This window comes from Sardina pilchardus, chromosome 5 (genome assembly GCF_963854185.1).
Source record: "Sardina pilchardus chromosome 5, fSarPil1.1, whole genome shotgun sequence".
NCBI lineage: Eukaryota > Metazoa > Chordata > Actinopteri > Clupeiformes > Clupeidae > Sardina > Sardina pilchardus.
This window is the reverse complement of record NC_084998.1, coordinates 478,353-485,852: the sequence shown is the minus strand read 5'-3', so window position 1 is coordinate 485,852 and position 7,500 is coordinate 478,353. Positions and strand designations below refer to the sequence as shown.

Below are 7,500 nucleotides of genomic sequence, written 5' to 3'. Positions count from 1 at the left end.
ATCCTTCGCTTTTCAGTAATGGCTTGAAATTCACAGGCCCACTAATTGCCTTTCAGCCAAAGTGCTGTCGCTGAGTTGGACGGTGAAAAGAGTTGAGCGGTGATTTCTATGACCCCGACGTGATTTGAACACGCAACCTTCTGATCTGGAGTCAGACGCGCTACCGTTGCGCCACGAGGTCCCACAGGTGCTGCACAGATAAACTTTCCCACTTCTCCCTGTATCTGCTATTGAAACCTCGAGCAATGCAGGCTTTCAGTGCAGGGGGAGCCATTCTCTGTTGCACCTGCAGACGTTTCGCTTGCTGTAACTTTGCCACGCCGTGCATGACTTACCAACGTACGTTAGGAAGAGCCAAGTTACAGCCACGTTCGTGCAGAGCTGGGTGCTCTCTCGAAGCCTGGATAGCTCAGTCGGTAGAGCATCAGACTTTTAATCTGAGGGTCCAGGGTTCAAGTCCCTGTTCAGGTGATTTCTTTACAGCAAAAGTCACCGTGGCGGACACTGGTGTTTTTCACCGAAATCCTTCGCTTTTCAGTAATGGCTTGAAATTCACAGGCCCACTAATTGCCTTTCAGCCAAAGTGCTGTCGCTGAGTTGGACGGTGAAAAGAGTTGAGCGGTGATTTCTATGACCCCGACGTGATTTGAACACGCAACCTTCTGATCTGGAGTCAGACGCGCTACCGTTGCGCCACGAGGTCCCACAGGTGCTGCACAGATAAACTTCCCCACTTCTCCCTGTATCTGCTATTGAAACCTCGAGCAATGCAGGCTTTCAGTGCAGGGGGAGCCATTCTCTGTTGCACCTGCAGACGTTTCGCTTGCTGTAACTTTGCCACGCCGTGCATGACTTACCAACGTACGTTAGGAAGAGCCAAGTTACAGCCACGTTCGTGCAGAGCTGGGTGCTCTCTCGAAGCCTGGATAGCTCAGTCGGTAGAGCATCAGACTTTTAATCTGAGGGTCCAGGCTTCAAGTCCCTATTCAGGCGATTTCTTTACAGCCGGGCGACGCCATCTTTCGCCCTGGTGCGGAGGAAATGCCCGACTGCTGAACGATTTACTCTGGCCGTCAGCGCTTGCTTAGCGCACTCTTTGCTACTCTCCGCGTCAAAGCCTGTAAAAGTCACCGTGGCGGACACTGGTGTTTTTCACCGAAATCCTTCGCTTTTCAGTAATGGCTTGAAATTCACAGGCCCACTAATTGCCTTTCAGCCAAAGTGCTGTCGCTGAGTTGGACGGTGAAAAGAGTTGAGCGGTGATTTCTATGACCCCGACGTGATTTGAACACGCAACCTTCTGATCTGGAGTCAGACGCGCTACCGTTGCGCCACGAGGTCCCACAGGTGCTGCACAGATAAACTTTCCCACTTCTCCCTGTATCTGCTATTGAAACCTCGAGCAATGCAGGCTTTCAGTGCAGGGGGAGCCATTCTCTGTTGCACCTGCAGACGTTTCGCTTGCTGTAACTTTGCCACGCCGTGCATGACTTACCAACGTACGTTAGGAAGAGCCAAGTTACAGCCACGTTCGTGCAGAGCTGGGTGCTCTCTCGAAGCCTGGATAGCTCAGTCGGTAGAGCATCAGACTTTTAATCTGAGGGTCCAGGGTTCAAGTCCCTGTTCAGGCGATTTCTTTACAGCCGGGCGACGCCATCTTTCGCCCTGGTGCGGAGGAAATGCCCGACTGCTGAACGATTTACTCTGGCCGTCAGCGCTTGCTTAGCGCACTCTTTGCTACTCTCCGCGTCAAAGCCTGTAAAAGTCACCGTGGCGGACACTGGTGTTTTTCACCGAAATCCTTCGCTTTTCAGTAATGGCTTGAAATTCACAGGCCCACTAATTGCCTTTCAGCCAAAGTGCTGTCGCTGAGTTGGACGGTGAAAAGAGTTGAGCGGTGATTTCTATGACCCCGACGTGATTTGAACACGCAACCTTCTGATCTGGAGTCAGACGCGCTACCGTTGCGCCACGAGGTCCCACAGGTGCTGCACAGATAAACTTTCCCACTTCTCCCTGTATCTGCTATTGAAACCTCGAGCAATGCAGGCTTTCAGTGCAGGGGGAGCCATTCTCTGTTGCACCTGCAGACGTTTCGCTTGCTGTAACTTTGCCACGCCGTGCATGACTTACCAACGTACGTTAGGAAGAGCCAAGTTACAGCCACGTTCGTGCAGAGCTGGGTGCTCTCTCGAAGCCTGGATAGCTCAGTCGGTAGAGCATCAGACTTTTAATCTGAGGGTCCAGGGTTCAAGTCCCTGTTCAGGCGATTTCTTTACAGCCGGGCGACGCCATCTTTCGCCCTGGTGCGGAGGAAATGCCCGACTGCTGAACGATTTACTCTGGCCGTCAGCGCTTGCTTAGCGCACTCTTTGCTACTCTCCGCGTCAAAGCCTGTAAAAGTCACCGTGGCGGACACTGGTGTTTTTCACCGAAATCCTTCGCTTTTCAGTAATGGCTTGAAATTCACAGGCCCACTAATTGCCTTTCAGCCAAAGTGCTGTCGCTGAGTTGGACGGTGAAAAGAGTTGAGCGGTGATTTCTATGACCCCGACGTGATTTGAACACGCAACCTTCTGATCTGGAGTCAGACGCGCTACCGTTGCGCCACGAGGTCCCACAGGTGCTGCACAGATAAACTTTCCCACTTCTCCCTGTATCTGCTATTGAAACCTCGAGCAATGCAGGCTTTCAGTGCAGGGGGAGCCATTCTCTGTTGCACCTGCAGACGTTTCGCTTGCTGTAACTTTGCCACGCCGTGCATGACTTACCAACGTACGTTAGGAAGAGCCAAGTTACAGCCACGTTCGTGCAGAGCTGGGTGCTCTCTCGAAGCCTGGATAGCTCAGTCGGTAGAGCATCAGACTTTTAATCTGAGGGTCCAGGGTTCAAGTCCCTGTTCAGGCGATTTCTTTACAGCCGGGCGACGCCATCTTTCGCCCTGGTGCGGAGGAAATGCCCGACTGCTGAACGATTTACTCTGGCCGTCAGCGCTTGCTTAGCGCACTCTTTGCTACTCTCCGCGTCAAAGCCTGTAAAAGTCACCGTGGCGGACACTGGTGTTTTTCACCGAAATCCTTCGCTTTTCAGTAATGGCTTGAAATTCACAGGCCCACTAATTGCCTTTCAGCCAAAGTGCTGTCGCTGAGTTGGACGGTGAAAAGAGTTGAGCGGTGATTTCTATGACCCCGACGTGATTTGAACACGCAACCTTCTGATCTGGAGTCAGACGCGCTACCGTTGCGCCACGAGGTCCCACAGGTGCTGCACAGATAAACTTTCCCACTTCTCCCTGTATCTGCTATTGAAACCTCGAGCAATGCAGGCTTTCAGTGCAGGGGGAGCCATTCTCTGTTGCACCTGCAGACGTTTCGCTTGCTGTAACTTTGCCACGCCGTGCATGACTTACCAACGTACGTTAGGAAGAGCCAAGTTACAGCCACGTTCGTGCAGAGCTGGGTGCTCTCTCGAAGCCTGGATAGCTCAGTCGGTAGAGCATCAGACTTTTAATCTGAGGGTCCAGGGTTCAAGTCCCTGTTCAGGCGATTTCTTTACAGCCGGGCGACGCCATCTTTCGCCCTGGTGCGGAGGAAATGCCCGACTGCTGAACGATTTACTCTGGCCGTCAGCGCTTGCTTAGCGCACTCTTTGCTACTCTCCGCGTCAAAGCCTGTAAAAGTCACCGTGGCGGACACTGGTGTTTTTCACCGAAATCCTTCGCTTTTCAGTAATGGCTTGAAATTCACAGGCCCACTAATTGCCTTTCAGCCAAAGTGCTGTCGCTGAGTTGGACGGTGAAAAGAGTTGAGCGGTGATTTCTATGACCCCGACGTGATTTGAACACGCAACCTTCTGATCTGGAGTCAGACGCGCTACCGTTGCGCCACGAGGTCCCACAGGTGCTGCACAGATAAACTTTCCCACTTCTCCCTGTATCTGCTATTGAAACCTCGAGCAATGCAGGCTTTCAGTGCAGGGGGAGCCATTCTCTGTTGCACCTGCAGACGTTTCGCTTGCTGTAACTTTGCCACGCCGTGCATGACTTACCAACGTACGTTAGGAAGAGCCAAGTTACAGCCACGTTCGTGCAGAGCTGGGTGCTCTCTCGAAGCCTGGATAGCTCAGTCGGTAGAGCATCAGACTTTTAATCTGAGGGTCCAGGGTTCAAGTCCCTGTTCAGGCGATTTCTTTACAGCCGGGCGACGCCATCTTTCGCCCTGGTGCGGAGGAAATGCCCGACTGCTGAACGATTTACTCTCGCCGTCAGCGCTTGCTTAGCGCACTCTTTGCTACTCTCCGCGTCAAAGCCTGTAAAAGTCACCGTGGCGGACACTGGTGTTTTTCACCGAAATCCTTCGCTTTTCAGTAATGGCTTGAAATTCACAGGCCCACTAATTGCCTTTCAGCCAAAGTGCTGTCGCTGAGTTGGACGGTGAAAAGAGTTGAGCGGTGATTTCTATGACCCCGACGTGATTTGAACACGCAACCTTCTGATCTGGAGTCAGACGCGCTACCGTTGCGCCACGAGGTCCCACAGGTGCTGCACAGATAAACTTTCCCACTTCTCCCTGTATCTGCTATTGAAACCTCGAGCAATGCAGGCTTTCAGTGCAGGGGGAGCCATTCTCTGTTGCACCTGCAGACGTTTCGCTTGCTGTAACTTTGCCACGCCGTGCATGACTTACCAACGTACGTTAGGAAGAGCCAAGTTACAGCCACGTTCGTGCAGAGCTGGGTGCTCTCTCGAAGCCTGGATAGCTCAGTCGGTAGAGCATCAGACTTTTAATCTGAGGGTCCAGGGTTCAAGTCCCTGTTCAGGCGATTTCTTTACAGCCGGGCGACGCCATCTTTCGCCCTGGTGCGAAGGAAATGCCCGACTGCTGAACGATTTACTCTGGCCGTCAGCGCTTGCTTAGCGCACTCTTTGCTACTCTCCGCGTCAAAGCCTGTAAAAGTCACCGTGGCGGACACTGGTGTTTTTCACCGAAATCCTTCGCTTTTCAGTAATGGCTTGAAATTCACAGGCCCACTAATTGCCTTTCAGCCAAAGTGCTGTCGCTGAGTTGGACGGTGAAAAGAGTTGAGCGGTGATTTCTATGACCCCGACGTGATTTGAACACGCAACCTTCTGATCTGGAGTCAGACGCGCTACCGTTGCGCCACGAGGTCCCACAGGTGCTGCACAGATAAACTTTCCCACTTCTCCCTGTATCTGCTATTGAAACCTCGAGCAATGCAGGCTTTCAGTGCAGGGGGAGCCATTCTCTGTTGCACCTGCAGACGTTTCGCTTGCTGTAACTTTGCCACGCCGTGCATGACTTACCAACGTACGTTAGGAAGAGCCAAGTTACAGCCACGTTCGTGCAGAGCTGGGTGCTCACTCGAAGCCTGGATAGCTCAGTCGGTAGAGCATCAGACTTTTAATCTGAGGGTCCAGGGTTCAAGTCCCTGTTCAGGCGATTTCTTTACAGCAAAAGTCACCGTGGCGGACACTGGTGTTTTTCACCGAAATCCTTCGCTTTTCAGTAATGGCTTGAAATTCACAGGCCCACTAATTGCCTTTCAGCCAAAGTGCTGTCGCTGAGTTGGACGGTGAAAAGAGTTGAGCGGTGATTTCTATGACCCCGACGTGATTTGAACACGCAACCTTCTGATCTGGAGTCAGACGCGCTACCGTTGCGCCACGAGGTCCCAGAGGTGCTGCACAGATAAACTTTCCCACTTCTCCCTGTATCTGCTATTGAAACCTCGAGCAATGCAGGCTTTCAGTGCAGGGGGAGCCATTCTCTGTTGCACCTGCAGACGTTTCGCTTGCTGTAACTTTGCCACGCCGTGCATGACTTACCAACGTACGTTAGGAAGAGCCAAGTTACAGCCACGTTCGTGCAGAGCTGGGTGCTCTCTCGAAGCCTGGATAGCTCAGTCGGTAGAGCATCAGACTTTTAATCTGAGGGTCCAGGGTTCAAGTCCCTGTTCAGGCGATTTCTTTACAGCCGGGCGACGCCATCTTTCGCCCTGGTGCGGAGGAAATGCCCGACTGCTGAACGATTTACTCTGGCCGTCAGCGCTTGCTTAGCGCACTCTTTGCTACTCTCCGCGTCAAAGCCTGTAAAAGTCACCGTGGCGGACACTGGTGTTTTTCACCGAAATCCTTCGCTTTTCAGTAATGGCTTGAAATTCACAGGCCCACTAATTGCCTTTCAGCCAAAGTGCTGTCGCTGAGTTGGACGGTGAAAAGAGTTGAGCGGTGATTTCTATGACCCCGACGTGATTTGAACACGCAACCTTCTGATCTGGAGTCAGACGCGCTACCGTTGCGCCACGAGGTCCCACAGGTGCTGCACAGATAAACTTTCCCACTTCTCCCTGTATCTGCTATTGAAACCTCGAGCAATGCAGGCTTTCAGTGCAGGGGGAGCCATTCTCTGTTGCACCTGCAGACGTTTCGCTTGCTGTAACTTTGCCACGCCGTGCATGACTTACCAACGTACGTTAGGAAGAGCCAAGTTACAGCCACGTTCGTGCAGAGCTGGGTGCTCTCTCGAAGCCTGGATAGCTCAGTCGGTAGAGCATCAGACTTTTAATCTGAGGGTCCAGGGTTCAAGTCCCTGTTCAGGCGATTTCTTTACAGCCGGGCGACGCCATCTTTCGCCCTGGTGCGGAGGAAATGCCCGACTGCTGAACGATTTACTCTGGCCGTCAGCGCTTGCTTAGCGCACTCTTTGCTACTCTCCGCGTCAAAGCCTGTAAAAGTCACCGTGGCGGACACTGGTGTTTTTCACCGAAATCCTTCGCTTTTCAGTAATGGCTTGAAATTCACAGGCCCACTAATTGCCTTTCAGCCAAAGTGCTGTCGCTGAGTTGGACGGTGAAAAGAGTTGAGCGGTGATTTCTATGACCCCGACGTGATTTGAACACGCAACCTTCTGATCTGGAGTCAGACGCGCTACCGTTGCGCCACGAGGTCCCACAGGTGCTGCACAGATAAACTTTCCCACTTCTCCCTGTATCTGCTATTGAAACCTCGAGCAATGCAGGCTTTCAGTGCAGGGGGAGCCATTCTCTGTTGCACCTGCAGACGTTTCGCTTGCTGTAACTTTGCCACGCCGTGCATGACTTACCAACGTACGTTAGGAAGAGCCAAGTTACAGCCACGTTCGTGCAGAGCTGGGTGCTCTCTCGAAGCCTGGATAGCTCAGTCGGTAGAGCATCAGACTTTTAATCTGAGGGTCCAGGGTTCAAGTCCCTGTTCAGGCGATTTCTTTACAGCCGGGCGACGCCATCTTTCGCCCTGGTGCGGAGGAAATGCCCGACTGCTGAACGATTTACTCTCGCCGTCAGCGCTTGCTTAGCGCACTCTTTGCTACTCTCCGCGTCAAAGCCTGTAAAAGTCACCGTGGCGGACACTGGTGTTTTTCACCGAAATCCTTCGCTTTTCAGTAATGGCTTGAAATTCACAGGCCCACTAATTGCCTTTCAGCCAAAGTGCTGTCGCTGAGT

General features: G+C 52.5%; 12 non-coding genes across 12 annotated transcripts; all 12 read right to left on the bottom strand.

The window, feature by feature from the left end:
• Positions 1-109: 109 nt before the first annotated feature.
• On the bottom strand, positions 110-181 carry trnaw-cca (transfer RNA tryptophan (anticodon CCA)). The gene has a single exon. It is a non-coding gene; the product is annotated as a tRNA-Trp (tRNA).
• A 450-nt stretch (positions 182-631) lies between these two features.
• trnaw-cca (transfer RNA tryptophan (anticodon CCA)) lies at positions 632-703 on the bottom strand. Its single transcript has one exon. It is a non-coding gene; the product is annotated as a tRNA-Trp (tRNA).
• Positions 704-1,269: 566 nt separating this feature from the next.
• On the bottom strand, positions 1,270-1,341 carry trnaw-cca (transfer RNA tryptophan (anticodon CCA)). Its single transcript has one exon. It is a non-coding gene; the product is annotated as a tRNA-Trp (tRNA).
• Positions 1,342-1,907: 566 nt separating this feature from the next.
• On the bottom strand, positions 1,908-1,979 carry trnaw-cca (transfer RNA tryptophan (anticodon CCA)). Its single transcript has one exon. It is a non-coding gene; the product is annotated as a tRNA-Trp (tRNA).
• A 566-nt stretch (positions 1,980-2,545) lies between these two features.
• On the bottom strand, positions 2,546-2,617 carry trnaw-cca (transfer RNA tryptophan (anticodon CCA)). Its single transcript has one exon. It is a non-coding gene; the product is annotated as a tRNA-Trp (tRNA).
• Positions 2,618-3,183: 566 nt separating this feature from the next.
• Positions 3,184-3,255, bottom strand: trnaw-cca (transfer RNA tryptophan (anticodon CCA)). The gene has a single exon. It is a non-coding gene; the product is annotated as a tRNA-Trp (tRNA).
• Positions 3,256-3,821: 566 nt separating this feature from the next.
• On the bottom strand, positions 3,822-3,893 carry trnaw-cca (transfer RNA tryptophan (anticodon CCA)). Its single transcript has one exon. It is a non-coding gene; the product is annotated as a tRNA-Trp (tRNA).
• Positions 3,894-4,459: 566 nt separating this feature from the next.
• Positions 4,460-4,531, bottom strand: trnaw-cca (transfer RNA tryptophan (anticodon CCA)). Its single transcript has one exon. It is a non-coding gene; the product is annotated as a tRNA-Trp (tRNA).
• Positions 4,532-5,097: 566 nt separating this feature from the next.
• trnaw-cca (transfer RNA tryptophan (anticodon CCA)) lies at positions 5,098-5,169 on the bottom strand. Its single transcript has one exon. It is a non-coding gene; the product is annotated as a tRNA-Trp (tRNA).
• Positions 5,170-5,619: 450 nt separating this feature from the next.
• On the bottom strand, positions 5,620-5,691 carry trnaw-cca (transfer RNA tryptophan (anticodon CCA)). The gene has a single exon. It is a non-coding gene; the product is annotated as a tRNA-Trp (tRNA).
• Positions 5,692-6,257: 566 nt separating this feature from the next.
• Positions 6,258-6,329, bottom strand: trnaw-cca (transfer RNA tryptophan (anticodon CCA)). Its single transcript has one exon. It is a non-coding gene; the product is annotated as a tRNA-Trp (tRNA).
• Positions 6,330-6,895: 566 nt separating this feature from the next.
• Positions 6,896-6,967, bottom strand: trnaw-cca (transfer RNA tryptophan (anticodon CCA)). Its single transcript has one exon. It is a non-coding gene; the product is annotated as a tRNA-Trp (tRNA).
• Positions 6,968-7,500: the final 533 nt, after the last annotated feature.